Here is a 21,506-nt window from a genome sequence, read left to right as displayed (position 1 = left end):
ACTCCCTTTGTCAGACGGTATGTTACTTGCCCGAGACTCGATCATCGGTATCCCAATACCTCGTTAGTCTCGTTACCGGCAAGTCACTTTACCCGTACCGTAATGCATGATCCCGTGACCAAACACTTGGTCACTTTGAGCTCATTATGATGATGCACTACCGAGTGGGCCCAGTGATACCTCTCCGTCATACGGAGTGACAAATCCCAGTCTCGATCCGTGTCAACCCAACAGACACTTTCGGAGATACATGTAGTGCACCTTTATTGTCACCTAGTTACGTTGTGACGTTTGGTACACCCAAAGCACTCCTACGGTATCCGGGAGTTACACGATCTCATGGTCCAAGGAAGAGATACTTGACATTGGAAAAGCTACGGCAAAATGAACTACACGATCTTGTGCTATGCTTAGGATTGGGTCTTGTCCATCACATCATTCTCCTAATGATGTGATCCCGTTGTCAATGACATCTAATGTCCATAGTCAGGAAACCATGACTATCTGTTGACCAACGAGCTAGTCAACTAGAGGCTCACTAGGGACATGTTATGGTCTATGTATTCACACGTGTATTACGATTTCCGGATAATACAGTTATAGCATGAATAAAAGACAATTATCATGAACAAGGAAATATAATAATAATCCTTTTATTATTGCCTCTAGGGCATATTTCCAACAGTCTCCCACTTGCACTAGAGTCAATAATCTAGTTACATTGTGATGAATCGAACACCCATAGAGTTCTGGTGTTGATCATGTTTTGCTCGCGAGAGAGGTTTAGTCAACGGATCTGCGACATTCAGATCCGTATGTACTTTGCAAATATCTATGTCTCCATCTTGAACATTTTCATGGATGGAGTTGAAACGACGCTTGATGTGCCTGGTCTTCTTGTGAAACCTGGGCTCCTTGGCAAGGGCAATAGCTCCAGTGTTATCACAGAAGAGTTTGATCGGCCCCGACGCATTGGGTATGACTCCTAGGTCGGTGATGAACTCCTTCACCCATGTTGCTTCATGCGCTGCCTCCGAGGCTGCCATGTACTCCGCTTCACATGTAGATCCCGCCACGACGCTCTGCTTGCAGCTGCACCAGCTTACTGCTCCACCATTCAACATATACACGTATCCGGTTTGTGACTTAGAGTCATCCAGATCTGTGTCGAAGCTAGCATCGACGTAACCCTTTACGACGAGCTCTTCATCACCTCCATAAACGAGAAACATGTCCTTCGTCCTTTTCAGGTACTTTAGGATATTCTTGACCGTTGTCCAGTGTTCCTTGCCGGGATTACTTTGGTACCTACCTACCAAACTTACGGCAAGGTCTACATCAGGTCTGGTACACAGCATGGCATACATAATAGAACCTATGGCTGAGGCATAGAGGATGACGCTCATCTCTTCTTTATCTTTTGCCGTGGTCGGGCATTGAGCCGAGCTCAATCTCACACCTTGCAGTACAGGCAAGAACCCTTTCTTGGACTGATCCATTTTGAACTTCTTCAAAATCTTATCAAGGTATGTGCTTTGTGAAAGACCTATGAGGCGTCTCGATCTATCCCTATAGATCTTGATGCCTAATATATAAGCAGCTTCTCCAAGGTCCTTCATTGAAAAACACTTATTCAAGTAGGCCTTAATGTTGTCCAAGAATTCTATATCATTTCCCATCAAAAGTATGTCATCTACATATAATATGAGAAATGCTACAGAGCTCCCACTCACTTTCTTGTAAACGCAGGCTTCTCCATAAGTCTGCGTAAACCCAAACGCTTTGATCATCTCATCAAAGCGAATGTTCCAACTCCGAGATGCTTGCACCAGCCCATAAATGGATCGCTGGAGCTTGCATACTTTGTTAGCATTCTTAGGATCGAAAAAACCCTCCGGCTGCATCATATACAGTTCTTCCTTAAGATGCCCGTTAAGGAATGCCGTTTTGACGTCCATCTGCCATATCTCATAATCATAGTATGCGGCAATTGCTAACATGATTCGGATGGACTTAAGCTTCGCTACGGGAGAGAAAGTCTCATCGTAGTCAATCCCTTGAACTTGCCGATAACCCTTAGCGACAACACGAGCTTTATAGATGGTGATATTACCATCCGCGTCCGTCTTCTTCCTAAAGATCCATTTGTTTTCTATCGCTCGCCGATCATCGGGCAAGTCAGTCAAAGTCCATACTTTGTTTTCACACATGGATTCTATCTCGGATTTCATGGCTTCTAGCCATTTGTTGGAATCTGGGCCCGCCATTGCTTCTTCATAGTTCGAAGGTTCACCGTTGTCTAACAACATGATTTCCAGGACAGGGTTGCCGTACCACTCTGGTGCGGAACGTGTCCTTGTGGACCTACGAAGTTCAGTAGCAACTTGATCCGAAGTACCTTGATCATCATCATTGTTTTCCTCTTCAGTTGGTGTAGGCATCACAGGAACATTTTCCTGAGCTGCACTACTATCATGTTCAAGAGGTAGTACTTCATCGAGTTCTACTTTCCTCCCACTTACTTCTTTCGAGAGAAACTCTTTTTCCAGAAAGGATCCGTTCTTGGCAACAAAGATCTTGCCTTCGGATCTTAAGTAGAAGGTATACCCAATGGTTTCTTTAGGGTATCCTATGAAGACGCATTTTTCCGACTTCGGTTCGAGCTTTTCAGGTTGAAGTTTCTTGACATAAGCATCGCATCCCCAAACTTTTAGAAACGACAGCTTAGGTTTCTTCCCAAACCATAATTCATACGGTGTCGTCTCAACGGATTTAGACGGGGCCCTATTTAAAGTGAATGTAGCTGTCTCTAGAGCGTATCCCCAAAATGATAGCGGTAAATCGGTAAGAGACATCATAGATCGCACCATATCCAATAGAGTGCGATTACGATGTTCGGACACACCGTTTTGCTAGGTGTTCCAGGCGGCGTGAGTTGTGAAACGATTCCACATTTTCTTAAGTGTGTACCAAATTCGTGACTTAAATATTCTCCTCCACGATCCGATCGTAAGAACTTTATCTTTCGGTCACATTGATTCTCTACTTCATTCTGAAATTCCTTGAACTTTTCAAAGGTCTCAGACATGTGTTTCATCAAGTAGACATATCCATATCTACTCAAGTCATCAGTGAGAGTGAGAACATAACGATATCCTCCGCGAGCCTCAATGCTCATTGGACCGCACACATCGGTATGTATGATTTCCAACAAGTTGGTTGCTCGCTCCATTGTTCTGGAGAACGGGGTCTTGGTCATTTTGCCCATGAGGCATGGTTCGCATGTGTCAAATGGTTCATAATCGAGAGACTCTAAAAGTCCATCAGCATGGAGCTTCTTCATGCGCTTGACACCAATGTGACCAAGGCGGCAGTGCCACAAGTATGTGGGACTATCGTTATCAACTTTACTTCTTTTGGTATTCACGCTATGAATATGTGTAATATTACGTTCGAGATTCATTAAGAATAAACCATTGACCATTGGGGCATGACCATAAAACATATCTCTCATATAAATAGAACAACCATTATTCTCGGATTTAAATGAATAGCCATCTCGTATTAAACGAGATCCAGATACAATGTTCATGCTCAAACTTGGCACTAAATAACAATTATTGAGGTTTAAAACTAATCCCGTAGGTAAATGCAAAGGTAGCATGCCGACGGCGATCACATCGACCTTGGAACCATTCCCGACGCGCATCGTCACCTCGTCCTTCGCCAGTCTCCGCTTATTCCGCAGCTCCTGCTGTGAGTTACATATGTGAGCAACGGCACCGGTATCGAATACCCAGGAGTGACTACGAGTACTGGTAACGTACACATCAATTACATGTATATCAAATATACCTTTAGTGTTGCCGGCCTTCTTGTCCGCTAAGTATTTGGGGCAGTTCCGCTTCCAGTGACCCTTCCCCTTGCAATAAAAGCACTCAGTTTCAGGCTTGGGTCCATTCTTTGACTTCTTCCCGGCAACTGGCTTATCGGGCGCGGCAACATCTTTGCCGTCCTTCTTGAAGTTTTTCTTACCCTTGCCCTTCTTGAACTTAGTGGTCTTATTGACCATCAACACTTGATGTTCTTTCTTTATTTCAACCTCTGCTGACTTCAGCATTGAAAATACTTCAGGAATGGTCTTTACCATCCCCTGCATATTGTAGTTCATCACAAAGCTCTTGTAGCTTGGTGGGAGCGACTGAAGGATTCTGTCAATGACCGCCTCATCCGGGAGGTTAATGTCCAGCTGGGACAGGCGGTTGTGCAACCCAGACATTTTGAGTATGTGCTCACTGACAGAACTATTTTCCTCCATCTTACAACTATAGAACTTGTCGGAGACTTCATATCTCTCGACCCGGGCATGAGCTTGGAAAACTAGTTTCAGCTCCTCGAACATCTCATATGCTCCGTGTTGCTCAAAACGCTTTTGGAGCCCCGGTTCTAAGCTGTAAAGCATGCCGCACTGAACGAGGGAGTAATCATCAGCACGAGACTGCCAAGCATTCATAATGTCTTGGTTCTCTAGGACGGGAGTGTCACCTAGCGGTCCTTCTAGGACATATTGTTTCCTGGCACCTATGAGGATGATCCTCAGGTTCCGGACCCAGTCCGTATAGTTGCTGCCATCATCTTTCATCTTGGTTTTCTCTAGGAATGCGTTGAAGTTCATGTTGACATGAGCGTTGGCCATTTGATCTACAAGACATATTTTGCAAAAAAGTTTTAGACTAAGTTCATGATAATTAAGTTCATCTAATCAAATTATTTTAATGAACTCCCACTCAGATTAGACATCCCTCTAGTCATCTAAGTGTTACATGATCCGAGTCGACTAGGCCGTGTCCGATCATCACGTGAGATGGACTAGTCATCATCGGTGAACATCTCCATGTTGATCGTATCTTCTATACAACTCATGTTCGACCTTTCGGTCTCTTGTGTTCCGAGGCCATGTCTGTACATGCTAGGCTCGTCAAGTTAACCCTAAGTGTTCTGCATGTGTAAATCTGTCTTACACCCGTTGTATGTGAACGTAAGGATCTATCACACCCGATCATCACGTGGTGCTTCGAAACGACGAACTTTAGCAACGGTGCACAGTTAGGGGGAACACTTTCTTGAAATTATTATAAGGGATCATCTTATTTACTACCGTTGTTCTAAGTAAACAAGATGCATAAAACATAATAAACATCACATGCAATTATATAGTAGTGACATGATATGGCCAATATCATACAACTCCTTTGATCTCCATCTTCAGGGCTCCATGATCATCTTTGTCACCGGTATGACACCATGATCTCCATCATCATGATCTCCATCATTGTGTCTTCATGAAGTTGTCACGCCAACGACTACTTCTACTTCTATGGCTAACGCGTTTAGCAATAAAGTAAAGTAATTTACATGGCGTTCTTCAATGACACGCAGGTCATACAAAAAATAAAGACAACTCCTATGGCTCCTGCTGGTTGTCATACTCATCGACATGCAAGTCGTGATTCCTATTAAAAGAACATGATCTCATACATCACAATATATCATTCATCATTCATCACAACTTCTGGCCATATCACATCACATGACAATTGCTGCAAAAACAAGTTAGACGTCCTCTAATTGTTGTTGCATCTTTTACGTGGCTGCAATTGGGTTCTAGCAAGAATGTTTCCTTACCTACGAATAACCACAACGTGATCTTGTCAACTTCTATTTACCCTTCATAAGGACCCTTTTCATCGAATCCGATCCAACTAAAGTGGGAGAGACAGACACCCGCCAGCCACCTTATGCAACTAGTGCATGTCAGTCGGTGGAACCGGTCTCACGTAAGCGTACGTGTAAGGTTGGTCCGGGCCGCTTCATCCCACAATACCGCTGAAGCAAGATAAGACTAGTAGCGGCAAGCAAGTTGACAAGATCTACACCCACAACAAAATTGTGTTCTACTCGTGCAATAGAGAACTACGCATAGACCTAGCTCTGATACCACTGTTGGGGAACGTTACAGAAAATTAAAAATTTTCCTACGGTTTCACCAAGATCCATCTATGAGTTCATCTAAGCAACGAGTCAAGGGAGAAAGTTTGCATCTACATACCACTTGTAGATCGCGTACGGAAGCGTTCGAGGGAACGGTGATGATGGAGTCGTACTCGCCGTGATTCAGATCACCGATGACCAAGTGCTGAATGGACAGCACCTCCGCGTTCAACACACGTATGGTGCGGGCGACGTCTCCTCCTTCTTGATCCAGCAAGGGGGAAGGAGAGGTTGAGGAAGAAGGCTCCAGCAGCAGCACGACGGCGTGATGATGGTGGAGAGGCAGTACTCCGACAGGGCTTCGCCAAGCACACAACGGAGGAGGAGAGGTGTTGGGGAGGGGAGGGGCTGCGCCTTGGCTTGGGTGTTCAGCCCTCCCCTCACCCCTCTATTTATAGGGGAAGGGGAAAGGGGGGCCGGCCCCTCTAGATGGGATCTAGAGGGGGGCGGCGGCCAGGGAGGGGGAACTTGCCCCCCAAGCAAGGGGGGCGCCCCCTCTAGGGTTCCCCCCCCCCAACCCTAGGCGCATGGGCCAAAGGGAGGGGGGCGCGCCCAGCCCTCCAGGGGCTGGCTCCTGCCCCACGCGGCCCATGTGGCCCCCCCGGGAGGGGTGGCCCCTCCCGGTGGACCCCCGGAACCCTTCCGGTGGCCCCAGTACAATACCGATATGCCCCCGAAACCTTCCGGTGTCCGTATGACAACTCCCATATATAAACTTTACCTCCGGACCATTCCAGAACTCCTCGTGACGTCCGGGATCCCATCCGGGACTCCGAACAACTTTCGGTAATCACATACAAGTCTTCCTAATAACCCTAGCATCGTCGAACCTTAAGTGTGTAGACCCTACGGGTTCGGGAGACATGCAGACATGATCGAGACGGCTCTCCGATCAATAACCAACAGCGGGATCTGGATACCCATGTTGGCTCCCACATGCTCCTCGATGATGTCATCGGATGAACCACGATGTCGAGGATTCAATCAACCCCGTATGCAATTCCCTTTGTTAGACGGTATGTTACTTGCCCGAGACTCGATCGTCGGTATCCCAATACCTCGTTAGTCTCGTTACCGGCAAGTCACTTTACTCGTACCGTAATGCATGATCCCGTGACCAAACACTTGGTCACTTTGAGCTCATTATGATGATGCACTACCGAGTGGGCCCAGTGATACCTCTCCGTCATACGGAGTGACAAATCCCAGTCTCGATCCGTGTCAACCCAACAGACACTTTCGGAGATACATGTAGTGCACCTTCATTGTCACCCAGTTACGTTGTGACGTTTGGTACACCCAAAGCACTCCTACCGTATCCGGGAGTTACACAATCTCATGGTCCAAGGAAGAGATACTTGACATTGGAAAAGCTACAGCAAAACGAACTACACGATCTTGTGCTATGCTTAGGATTGGGTCTTGTCCATCACATCATTCTCCTAATAATGTGATCCCGTTGTCAATGACATCTAATGTCCATAGTCAGGAAACCATGACTATCTGTTGACCAACGAGCTAGTCAACTAGAGGCTCACTAGGGACATGTTATGGTCTATGTATTCACACGTGTATTACGATTTCCAGATAATACAGTTATAGCATGAATAAAAGACAATTATCATGAACAAGGAAATATAATAATAATCCTTTTATTATTGCCTCTAGGGCATATTTCGAACACCCACCTGACTGCTGGGACCCAGCAGCTACATCTTCGCACGCAAGGAAGTGCGTCCGGGCAAAAAAATGATTCACCCCCCTGACTGCTGGGACCCACCATCTACATCTTCGCATGGAAGGAAGTGCCTGACAGTCGGGACCCACATGGTCAAAGCATACGTAGCATTGTCATTCTAGTCGTGAACGTGTACGTACATACTGGTCGATGTAGAGGTGTGCACGTGTCATAGTAGAGGCGCGCATGTAGCATGTACATGTACATATAGTGGCCAGTGTGCAAGAAAGAAAATACGGCCACGTACGTACAACAGGAAGGGTCTCAAATGCCTACTCACGCATACGTACGGCCAGGGCTTGTGTACATGGCTGGGTCGGAACGGAGAAACATCGTCATCGTCGTGTTCATGGGGAGCCAACCGGCTGGGTCAGAACCGAGTGTGTCGTCATGTTCATCGAGAGGGCTTGGACGGAACAGCTGATGGAAATGAGGCCTGGCGCACCGCACAATGGAGGAAACGGCCTTGTGTTCGACCGGCCACGTTCGAAACGCGATCCTGTTCATCGGGAGGGGTCTGGCATGCCACAAAACGGAGGAAACGGACTTGTGTTGGACCTTCTATGGTCGAAACGGGATCCTGTTGATCGGGAGGGGTGTGGCGTACCGCAAAATGGAGGAAACGGACTTGTGTTGGAGCGCTACAGTCGAAATAGGGGTCCTGTTCATTGGGAGGGGTGTGGCGTACCGCAAAAAGGGACTCCATAGGATACTGTTCATCTCCATCATTGACCTCCTCCAGCCTCCACGGGCTACTGTTCATCCACCATCGACCTCCTCCAGCCGCCACCTGCGACTGTTCATCAACGGGCTCCTGTTCATCCAGCCTCCACCACACGCTACTCCACCGGCTACTGTTCAACCACCCCTCTCCATGGGCTCCTGTTCAACCACCCCTCCACGGGCTACTATTCATCCAGCCCTCCACCATCTACTGTTCATCTAGCCCTCCACGGGGTCGTCTTGTTCATCCAGCCCTCCACGGGATCCTGTTCATCCAGCCCCAACCGGCTCGATCGATCGGGGTCCTGTTCATCCAGAGGCAACACCACGGGGTCCTGTTCATCCACCCCCACCAGGAATTATTCATCCAACCCCCCCCCCCCACAACGCTCACTGTTCATCCAGAGGCAGCATTGATCGACTTCAGTTAGCAGCAGTAGTGAAGGAATCGCTCGATCGGCTTCAGTTAACAGCCATGGATCGATCACTCGGGTTCAGTAACGCGTAGCCTGCAGTGCAATCGCTCGGGTTCAGTAGGCGAACGCCTCACTCGGGTTCAGTTAGAGCCTAACGCCTCGCACCCACGTGTGTGTACAAGAGAAACGCGCAAACCTTCGTGCATCGCTCGGCCCCGACCACCCACCGTAACCAAGAACACCCCGATATTTTCCTCGCCATCGCTTCTACCATGGTTTTTTCCGTCATGGATGGCCCAAAGAATGTCATGCAGCTGTGTCTCCGGCCCGCCCAGGATGAAAAACCCATTTTCTGTCATGATTTTTTGTCATAGAAGTAGGATCCCACCACATCTATGATGATACCGGGTTTTGTCACAATTATCGTCATAGAAGTGGCATAAGTATGACACAAAAAAATTTCGTTCGGCCCAAAATGTCACGGATGTGTCTTTTTTTGTAGTGAATATTCACATGTATAAGTTGTCCGTAATTATTTGCGCTCTCTAGTATGTCATACTTGACAATTGTTGGCTATTTGCTTCTCTCATTTACTTTATTTTCACCCACAATAACCAAATCACATCATTTTCATTGCCGCTATAAATTCTTTTGAACAAACACTATTTTGGGTGTGGTTGAATGAATAACATAGTTTCTATGGTCTTATCAATATTATTTTGCTTTCATTGTGTCAAATATAAATTGGAGTTGTAATAATTCTCCTCAAATACTGCTATAACCCCTTGCACATGTGCGATATCACAACCTTTTTATTCAAGTGTACACAAAGAAGAAATTTAATGCGAACACATGGATGAAAAGTGCAAATAAACTTTGAGAAACTGAGTTAGAATCCTCAATTTACACAATATTAATAAAGTAGAGAAATGTATCCCACCACCCATGACTTACTTGCTTTAATCAAATTATAACCAAATCCAAAAAATGCAACATAAGTTGTCTCGGACATTATCAACATAATATCATATATTAGTTACTTCATCCACCATGTTTCGCCATAGAATAGCTCATACCAACATAATTCTGACGATGATGGTGCTTGTGGGTGGCCTCCTCCTCCTGCTGCTGCTCCTCCTTGGAGGCATTGTCGAAGCGTACTTCCTTAACACTGGTCCATGTCTGATAGGAGTTGGAGCAATGTTGGAGGCTGTTGGCAAGGCCGGACCGTCCGTGTGTGAGTCTGGGCGAAAGCTTTATGATTACCAAGGGTTGATGCCGGCGACGAAGACATACAAAGGCATCGTTTCTCTTCTTGAAGTTGTTTCCGAAGATCTCGCTTATAACCGCTCTGGGTAGAGGTCATCTAGACACTAGCTGGTGGTTTGTTTGGGTCAACGGTTGTGTTTTTTCTACTTGAGAAATTTCTATTTCCTGTTGTAAATGTGTGATGTGTTGTATCACTTTTAAATTTCGCTATTACAACAAAATGGTCAGAGCTCCTAATTTCACATAATCTACACTAATATATAAAAAAGAGAGTATTGGAGATCCAACTAATCTCACCCGTTCAACTGCATCTATCCAACAGTGTTGCCCGGTGTTTAGTGTTAAACATGTTTGTATTACTATAAGCACATTTAACACTCTCTACTAATTATTATAAAGCATAATATTATTGTCATAATTCATTAAGTAATTATATGGGCCATTTGCATTTCTGTCCCTAACTCGGATCACCTACTCAGATTTACCCCTAATTTGGAAGCATGCTCAAATTTGCCCCTCCGCCGTTAGTTCCCCTTACAGAATTACCCTTCTGTTTCGTTTCCGTTAGGTCAAAGGGGTTTGACCGTTTACTTGATGTTTTCTGGACATTTTGCCCCTGCCTCCTTTTGTCACCGACCTGTAGGACCCACTGTCAAGGCCAAATGGTCAGCAGTTGACTGGGTCAACAAGGGAATGGGTCCACTTGTCATAGGTTAGTTCTTTTGGATTGATTATTTTAGATTGATTTAATATGCCATTAACAGATTAATTAACTAATTAATACCCACATCATGGATTAACCCGAATCTAACTCGCAAAAATATTAACTTCTAATAGCCCCGTGTGGTGGTGCGGCCACTGGCAGCGGTTTGGCCGGCAGAAATTGGGCGGCGTCGACGCTGGTCCGAGTGAGGACGTACGGTGGCAAACATGGCAGCGCACTGGAGCAAGGCAGAGGGGCAACCTGCGGTCGAGCGAGGCCTCCGAGCATTGCACACATCTAGCAGGTACGACGGGAAAGACCGGAGTGACATCCAGCACAATGACGGTGATCGATGGAACATGGCCTCGCGGTCAGGATGGTTCAACGGCGCGCAACTCGGAGGGAGGGGCGACAGGAGACTGGAGGCCAACTCCGGTTGCTAAGGAAAATAGGGAGGGTAGTCATCACTCGCCGAAGCAACAGATCAGGGCAAGATGGCGGCTGGCCAGAGGCAAGGAAGAGAGCAATGGCGCAGACTAATGGAGGCGCGCCGCATCAATTCAATCTGCGCGGAGGGCGTGGAGATCTTGGCAAAGCTCCTGGACATGGAGGTTGAGCCCGAGGAGGCCATTAGCCCTACGGAGAAGAAGGCAGCGGCGGCGGTGCTCTGCACAAGGAGGGAGGAAGGGAAAGGGAGGGAGAGGGGGCAAGGGAGAGTGAGGGTGGGATGGAGACAGGGTTGCGGCGTGTGGGGAGCTAGCAGTGGCAGCGCATGATCCAGGGCAGCCGGAGCTCGCCGGAGGTGAGAGAGAAAGGTTGTGAGGTAAGGGAGAGAGGTGGGCAATTTTTTCCTTTTCTTTTTATTTCTCTGTTTTGTTCGGGTCCCACATGTAAGTGACATGTGAAGAGAGGGGCAAAATGTCCAGTAAACGGTTAAAAATCCCTTTGACCAGACGGAAACGGAGCAGAAGGGTATTTCTGTAAGGGCACCTAATGGCGAAGGGGCTCCTACCTCTTGAGCATGCATTGGTTTTTCCCTTGAAGAGGAAAGGGTGATGCAGCAAAGTAGCGTAAGTATTTCCCTCAGTTTTTGAGAACCAAGGTATCAATCCAGTAGGAGGCTCCATGCAAGTCCCTCGTACCTACACAAACAAACAAGAACCTCGCAACCAACGCGATAAAGGGGTTGTCAATCCCTTCACGGCCACTTGCGAAAGTGAGATCTGATAGAGATAATAAGATGAGATAAATATTTTTGGTATTTTTATGATATAGATTGAAAAGTAAAGATTGCAAAATAAAGTAGATTGGAAACTTATATGATGGAAAATAGACCCGGGGGCCATCGGTTTCACTAGTGGTTTCTCTCAAGATAGCATAAGTATTACGGTGGGTGAACAAATTACTGTCGAGCAATTGATAGAAAAGTGCATAGTTATGAGAATATCTAGGCATGATCATGTATATAGGCATCACGTCCGCAACAAGTAGACCGAAACGATTCTGCATCTACTACTATTACTCCACACATCGACTGCTATCCAGCATGCATCTAGAGTCTTAACTTCATAAGAACAGAGTAATGCATTAAGCAAAATGACATGATGTAGAGGGATAAACTCAAGCAATATGATATAAACCCATCTTTTTATCCTCGATGGCAACAATACAATACATGCCTTGCTGCCCCTGCTGTCACTGGGAAAGGACACCGCAAGATTGAACCCAAAACTAAGCACTTCTCCCATTGCAAGAAAGATCAATCTAGCAGTCCAAACCAAACTGATAATTCGAAGAGACTTGCAAAGATAACCAATCATACATAAAAGAATTCAGAGGAGATTCAAATATTTCTCATAGATAAACTTGATCATAAACCAACAATTCATCGGATCTCGACAAACACACCGCAAAAAGAGTTACATCAAATAGATCTCCAAGAAGATCGAGGAGAACATTGTATTGAGATTCAAAAAGAGAGAAGAAGCCATCTAGCTAATAACTATGAACCCGAAGGTCTGTGGTAAACTACTCACAACTCATCGGAGAGGCCTTGGCGATGATGTAGAAACCCTCCATGATCGATTCCCCCTCCAGCGGAGCGCCGGAAAAGGCTCCAAGATGGGATCTCACGGGTACAGAAGGTTGTGGCGGTGGAAATAGGTTTTCGTCGTGCTCCTAGATGTTTTCAGGATACGTAGATATATATAGGCGAAGGAGGTCGGTCTGGGGAGCCACAAGGGGCCCACGAGGCAGGGGGCGCCCCCCTAGGACGCGCCCTGCACCCTCGTGGCCGCCTCGGCTACTTCTTGACGTCCACTCCAAGTGTCCTGGATTGCGTTTGTTCCAAAAAGATCGCTCCCAAAGGTTTCATTCTATTTGGACTCCATTTGTTATTCCTTTTCTTCGAAACACTGAAATAGGAAAAAAAACAGCAATTTGGGTTGGGCCTCCGGTTAGTAGTTTGGTCCCAAAAATGATATAAAAGTCTAGGGTTAATTATCCTTTTTCCCTTAGTGGTGTCCATCTGCTCAGTTTTGCCCTCAGATGCAAATTGTGCTCAGTTTTGGCCCTAGTCCGTGTGCACCGACTCGTTCTGTGAACTTTGGCGTCTCCGTCAAGTCAATGTTTCGACTCGGCCCTTACAGGTGGGACCAGGCGGCAGAGGCGGCCAATTTTATTCAGACCATTGCATGCGTGGCTTGCGGGGCCCAGCAGAGAGTCGTTGAGCATATAGCCGTTGCGGGTGTGCTATATTAGCGGGCGACAGCGGCAGTGACCATGGTGACAGAGAGCACGACGCTGACCACGGCGAGAGAGCGAGAGCACGACGACAGTGGGAAGCTAGCTATGGAGGGTGCGTCGGTGGGAAGCTAGCTGTGGAGGGCACGGCGGTGTTGAGATCCCATCCGGCTCCGAGCTCCATGTCTTCCACAAGCTCCCGCGCAACCTCGCGGATGTAGAGCCGGGCGCGTGTGGAGATGCCTGTCTTCGTCTGTCCGTGGTGCCGGGCGAGTGTTGATCGGAGGGTTTCTTACACATCGAGGAACCACAATCGTCTGTTCTACGTGTGCATTGAGAATGGGTAAGAATCGGGGCAATTGCACCATTTTCGTGGTCGGGATCTTTGAGCAATCGGTTGATCTATTCGGTGTTCATGGAGGTGACATGCTTCTTTCTTTGGGTCGATGCTCTGGCCAAGACTCTGATAAATGAACTGCAAGAAGAGCATGACGAATGGTTGCGCATGCTGCCCCAAACCGTAGTGGCCACAGCACGAGCTCCAGAAGAAGAGATGGAGGGCGAAGCACGCACTGACAGAGAGCTAGCTGTTGAGCTTAGGATGTTGAAGAAGAAGGTTACTAAGCTTGAAGATCAAGTACTACCAATACCCATTTGCAAATACTTTTGGGCATTTGTAGGTATGGTAATCGCACTGGTTGTAATGTTGAAAATGTATGGAAAGGCATGAATTATGGAGGAATTTGTAATCTTGAAATTGTATGAGAAATTCACCTAGTTTAAATGTTGGTCAAAGTTGTTTAAATGTTGAAAAAAAGAGAAGAAGTGACCAACATTTAAATATGTTGAAAAAAAGGAGAAGAAATGAGGAATTCAGAAACTTTTGATCAATGAAATGCAGCTAATGAATTATTCCAGAGCCAAACAATTAAGGTTAGAATTTTTTTGGAGTTGTTAAATATTTAATAGCAATTTAAGTAATCAATTCAAATACACTGTGATTTAAATCAAAGACCAAAATGTCATGGAAAATGTGCCTCAGCTCTGGTAGATGTTTACACCTAGTGCCAAAATAAATGAACATTTTTTAAGGGCATTACATTGAGAAGAAACTAATTTGTCTAAAAAATGAAGGGTGGAAAATGCACAAAAAATTGGTGCGGCTGGGGACTCGAACCCAAGACCGCGTGGGTTAGTGGTGTTTAAGGCTGCGCTGGTAACCGCTAGGACAGATGGCAAGAGTTTGACATGGGTAGGGAAGCAATATATACATAGTGAGACTGTAAAATTTGTCAAAAAATGAAGGGTGGAAAATGCACAAAAAATTGGTGCGGCTGGGGACGCGAACCCAAGACCGCATGGATTAGTGGTGTTTAGGGCTACGCTGGTAACCGCTAGGACAGATGGCAAGAGTTTGACATGGGTAGGGAAGGGATGTATACATAGTGAGACTGTGAAATTTGTCAAAAAATGTGAGACCGTGAATGTTTCACACGCGTGAGAGTGGTTTTCCTTTGTTTTGCACTGAAATTTTCGAGGGTTGGAAGGTTGAAAATGTACGTTTGCACTGCCACGTGGTTTTGGTTAGAGTGGCACTTGGTTTAGTGCTAGAGTGGCACTTGGTTTAGGATTTAAACGGAATAAATTTGCATGTTAGTTCATGACTTTTTTTTTTGAATAAAACGGAGGGCTTCTCACCCCCTCTTTTGAATGACAACCACAAGTTCTCGAGCTTCATGACTTGGTTTAGGGAAGAAATTATATGCTTGGGCACGGACATTTTTTAACACACATAATAAACCCTAATAAATAACTTAGATAAGATGCAACACAAGTACCATTACAATAATAAGTTCACGGACAGTTCACAGACACATGACAAAACATGACACGACACGACACGACATATAAAAGCAACAAATAAAAAACGAAACAATCTTCATCTTGATCTCCTCCTTCCACTTTGGTCGCGCGCGCCCCTTCAACACAGTCTTCATCTTCACACCTCCTCCTCATTGTCGTAGGGAAGGGAGTGCTTCCCGACTGGAGTGGGGAAGATGTTCTCATAGTTGGTGTAGATGTTGTAGACGGTGAAGAAGATGGCCTTGCAGCCGCACCAAAAGACTTGGCCGAGGAGCTCGCGCACATCAAACGGGTTGGTGAAGGTGACCGTGAGCAGTAGGAGGATGCCGCCGCGGTCACGAACCTCGTTGAGGGTGAACATCCTCGGCGAGCCCCGTGGGAGGTGGGCATATCTGGCTCTGAGGAAGGCGCGGGTGAGTTCGACAGAACCCCTCCACCTTGAAAAAGCCCACACACGGAGCTCCCTCTCCACGAGCATGCCCAGTGGGTAGCACCGCTCCGGCACGACAGGCGGACGGCTGAAGGTCGGCCCGTTGAACTGCATGGTCTCGCTTGGGGAGGGCTCGGTCTATTGGGTGTTTGAAGTTGGAGAGAATGGATCGGATCTGGCTTATGGGTGGGAGAGGAAGATAGGCACCCCATTTATAGGCCTGTGGGTGGGAGAGGAAGAGAGAAAGGGTGAGAATGGTGCGTGTGTGTATCCGTTACGCTTTGCACTCTTAATTTTTTGCACAAAAACGATGCATGCATGGGGCGCGTGCGTGCATTTGAATCACTGCATAGCTCTTTGACCGGACGGTGCATCTGACTCGTTGAACCACCTAGCTGGCCTCGCTAGCCTAGCGCGCCTAGCACGCCTCGCTCACCTTGCTTGCATGCATGCACGTCACAGCCTCCCGCGCATGCAAACCCACGTCGCAGCCTATGCACGTCGCCGCCTCCCATGCATGCATGCAAGGCCTGGAAAGGCTAAGACGGGCTATTTACTGCGGTCTCAGGCCCAGACAATAAGACGGCCCAATGGTCCATCCAGCGCGCCCGATATTTGGTTTAAACAAGAATCTCCCAGCCAATCAGATTGCATCTCGCGGATCGCCCCCCTCCTCCCCACAGATTCCTTCTAGAAGGGTTAGATCGACAGCCCTTGTTCAGCGCTAGGGTTAGATGAACGGTCCTGGTTCAGTGCTAGGGTTAGCGGGGTTTGGGAGGGGTTTGGAGCAGTCAAAGCTATGTTTGACCAGATTTCAAATGAGCATAATAAATTAAATAAAAAACAGAAAAAAAACCTGCGCACAGTCTTCTTATGTCATATACTAACGATTTAAGTTGATAAACAAGGTTTACATACATTTAAACGATAAGTTCATGTGTATTGTATGATATCTCGAGTATCTCAAACTCTTTTGTATGAAGTGAAGAGAAGTGTTTTGGGGAAATAAACATGAAAATTTCAAAAAACTCACCACAGCTTCATTTTAGAGTGACTAAGAAGGATCCAAGCTTGGTTTTTCATTTTGATGTTTTACACTTATTTAAATCTTGGTCAAAGTTAAGTTTGACCAGAATTCAATTGAGCAAAAAAAATTTAAAAAAACAAAAAATGGAAAAACCAGCGCACATAGTCCGTATATATAGAATATATATAATATATGTTTAGGAAAGTTATTTGGCTGATTTAGACAAGGTCGAAAAAAACCTTGCTTAGAGATGAGGCCGTTTACCCTACCTTTGGACCCTCATTTTAGCACATTTTTCATGAAAATTTCAAAAACCTCACCACAGCTTCATTTCGGATTGACTAAGAAGGATCCAGGCTTAGTTCTTCATTTTGATGTTTTACACTTGTTTAAATCTTGGTCAAAGTTAGGTTTGACCAGAATTCAAATGAGCAAAACAAAATTCAAAAAAATCAAAAAAAGGAAAAACCATGTGCTCATTCAAACATCATCCAACAGATTTAAACATCATGTCAAACATAGTTCTAACATCATCCAACAGAAATACAACATTATTCATAATGTTTCATAATTATTCACATATAGCGTTCGGGCTTCTGTCTGTTCCTTGAGCTTCTTTCCATCACTTTGCTCCTCGTGCACCTTGTGCTCATTATTTCTTCTCTTCTCCTCTTGGTTGTCGGTACCTTGTGCGTCTTCTTCAAACCTATCATAGAGCTGTGCAAAACATAAAGGGTAATGAGATCATGTCAAGTGACCCATAAATGTACAGTAGTATTTGACCCTTGCAAGATTTACATACCTAGCAGAACTCACAACAACAGAAGGTTGGTCACCATTTAGAGCCTCACTTGGATCATCATTTGGAGCCTCACTTGGATCACCAAGATCATCATTTGGAGCCTCACTTGGATCACCATGATCATCATTTGGAGCCTCACTTGGATCACCATGATCACTATTTGGAGCCTCACTTGGATCACCATGCTCACTATTTTGAGCCTCACTTGGATCATCGTCAAAATCATGCGGCTGTTGACCATCATCATTTCGAACCTCGTCAAAATCCTCATCTGATGCAACCGGTTACTGTCCATCATTTTCATCGGAGCCTTCATCGAAAATCTCTCCGAACACTGGATCTACTGTGTTATCACAATACTTACCAAAATGACCAGACCCACCACACCTTGTGCACTTACGCTTCCTCGCTCCAAGTCCAGCTCCTTCGCTGCGAGGTCTGATTCGACTCTTCCTTGGTCTACCTGCTGCTCTCTTCAGAACTGGAGCGCAAAGCTTGAATCCAGGGTCCACCATGTCCCATTGTTGTTTTCCCTCCATAGCAGGCAAGGCATAAGCATATGTGGCTTTGAACCTTGCAACAGAGTAGTAATCATGCACATACTGCTGAATGTTCCTTGCTGGACCTGGGAGAGAAGTGATGAAAAACAAGGCATGAATGCATGGCAACCCAGTTATCTGCCATTCCCTACAACTGCAAGTTCTAGCTTCTAAATCCACTAGATATCTCCATTCCCTCTTCTCTTTATCCAAATATGATATCTCTGCTGTGGTACCCGAGCAAAGAGTCATGTTCATTCCAAGCCTGTTGTTTTCTGCTTCAGTTCATTCATCACGGCAGGGATGATAATGTGGCCCATGAATTTTGCCTCGGCTATTCCTGCACGATAATGAAATTTCTGCATGTATTCTATCCTTATCCTGTCCAGCAAATCCACCACATAATGACCCTTTAGTTTCTGGATCGTTGAGTTGAAAGACTCTGCTAGATTATTGTGCACATAGTCAACTTTGCTCAGTTCACTGAATTGGCTTCTGGCCCATAACTTGGGGTGGTGTGTTTCCAAGTATTCTTTCACTTTGGGATTCATGTATAACTGCCTCAAGTGGTAGTTGTGCTTCTTCACACTGCAAGTCAAAGATGTTGGCCATAAATTGTCGGTATACACCTTTCCTTTGAATTTCTTCATGAAATTTGCAGCAAGGTGACGCATGCATTCCCTATGCTCTACTCCAGGGAACACATTGTCCATGGCCACTTCTAAACCTTTGCAGGCATCTGTATGAATGACCAACCCATTGGGATGTGCAATAGCCCGACGCAGATTATGCAAAAACCAAGTCCAGCTCTCCTCGGACTCTGTCTCCAGCACACCGTAGGCAACTGGAAATACAAAACTGTGTGCATCAACTGCACAAGCAGCTACTAACTGTCCTTTAAACCTCCTTGTGAGAAAAGTGGCATCAATAGCCAAATAAGGCCTGCAACCTGCCAAAAAAACCCGGCGACAAGCCTCAAAGCAGACAAAAACCCTCCTAAAGCATTCCTTGGTCTTTGTCACTCCCCTGAATGTGTACTCCACAGTGTGGTGATCAATATCTACAATACTACCTGGGCTTGTCCTCTCCACTTCACCTTTGAATGAATACAATAATTGAAAACTTTCCTGCCAGTTACCATAAATAGAATCCATAGCATGTTGTTTACCATTGAACAACCTCATGTATGGTAAATCTATCTTGAATTTGTCTTTGATGTTCTTCTGCAATTCCTTTGGACCCACTTGCTGGTTTTCTTTCACCCACTTCTTTACTTCTTCTGCCACCCATCTTGACTTGGCTCTACTGATTGTATGCTTCCTAAGGGTTGATTCCTGGCATGTGTGCTTAAAAGGGTTCACTTTGTCCTGAACATTAGTGCTATTTCGCATTTTAGATGCGAGCAGCCTCCATGGACAACCCTCAGTCGGACAGTGCACTCTGTAGTGTACTTGATCGCTCTTGTCAACTTTGAAAGTATGTTCTACCTTGATGCAGTATGTCACAAGTGCATTTCTACACTCATTCATGGATGCAAAAATTGTACCTTCTTCCAAATTAGGGTTCAAAGGGTCCCATTCAAAAGCTGCAAGTTCTTCGTCCTCACCCACCGCATCATCATCCACACGGACTGCATTGTGAGCCTCATCTTGGTTATCAGCCCGAGGTGCCCATCGTAAATTCCGAATAACATCATAATATAGCTTCTCTTCATCAACCCCAGAATTGTAGTCATCATGCTCCACCTCAAGGGGGGCCCTACTGCTGTTGCCCACACTTGTCGAGCCACCACGTCACCGTGCACCAACTGAACTGTTCTGGCTAGAGATGCCATTACGATGACTTGGTTCTCCCCGAGATGTTGCACCCGTCATCCTAGGTCCAAATGCCTGCTCAAGCACATCAACTTGCAGCCTCACATGAAAATTATCTTTCTCTTTATGCCTAACAAACATGGTAGCTAGCTCTTCATCATTACTAACTCTCACCCATTTCTTTTCCCCATCATAGTATTTGTATACCACTTCATCAAGCAAACCCCGAGGATATTGGCTACAAATTACCTCCCCAAATTATCTGAAACTCCAATTACTAGCCATTGGCAACCGATAATCAAAACCTCCTTGGTATTTCTTCTGATCCTTTGCATCGAACATGTACTGGTCCCTTCTAATGTGCATCAAGAAAGCAAACCGCAACTCCATCCTAACCGGCGAAAAACAGAGATGCAATCAGCACACTAATTGGGCAAACCTACTCGAATCGAGTGTTCAAATGCACAACTAAGCTCAATCTAAACAGGAGGCGAGACTTACCCCTCGGGAACCCAGTCGTGGATGCGGCGGATCTCCGGCCCGATGCCTGCCTCACTAAATACTCTGGGGTCGCCGCTGCTCTCCATTTCGCCCTAGGGTTCTTCCTCCTAGTTCAAATAGCTCCAGCAGCCCCCCACCTTTGAGCGCTCAGGCCGGGCGCACGGAAGGAGGCCGCGCCGCGGGTCGAGCAGGTGGCGGGCGCCCCACCCGTGGCGTCACAGGAAGGTGGCGGGCGTCGCAGGCAGCCGTGGAGCGTAGGCGCAGAAAGGTAGCGGTGGAGTAGGCATGCAGCTGGTGGCGGGGCAGGTCCTGGCTGCGGCGCAAGTGCCGGCGGCGGCGCAGGTCAGCCGGCCGGCGGGGAAGCGGATGGGCAGAGTGAGCTACGAATGATTTGGGGATTTAGTTACACGGGCCTACATGTCAGCTCCAGACCCACGTCCACGCGGTCCCACGTGTAAGCTCCGGACCCACAACTTAACGTTGGCGGACGGAATGGACTCAAATATGGCCGTTTGGCCTCGTCATAGTAGTTGTGCATGGACTAGGGGCAAAACTAAGCACAATTTGCATCTGAGGGCAAAACTGAGCATAGAGACACCACTAAGGGCAAAAGGATAATTAACCCAAAAGTGTATAGTAAAGCCCATAAAACATCCAAAACGGGTAATATAATAGCATGGAACAATAAAAAATTATAGATACGTTGGAGACATATCAAGCATCCCCAAGCTTAATTCCTGCTCGTCCTCGAGTAGGTAAATGATAAAAACAGAATTTTTGATGTGGAATGCTACATAGCATATTTCTCAATGTAATTTTCTTTATTGTGGCATGATGTTCAGATCCAAATGATTCAAAATAAAAGTTCATATTGACATAAGAGTAATA

Source organism: Triticum aestivum, chromosome 4B (assembly GCF_018294505.1).
Source record: "Triticum aestivum cultivar Chinese Spring chromosome 4B, IWGSC CS RefSeq v2.1, whole genome shotgun sequence".
In the NCBI taxonomy this organism is placed as follows: domain Eukaryota; kingdom Viridiplantae; phylum Streptophyta; class Magnoliopsida; order Poales; family Poaceae; genus Triticum; species Triticum aestivum.
This window is presented reverse-complemented; position numbering follows the sequence as displayed.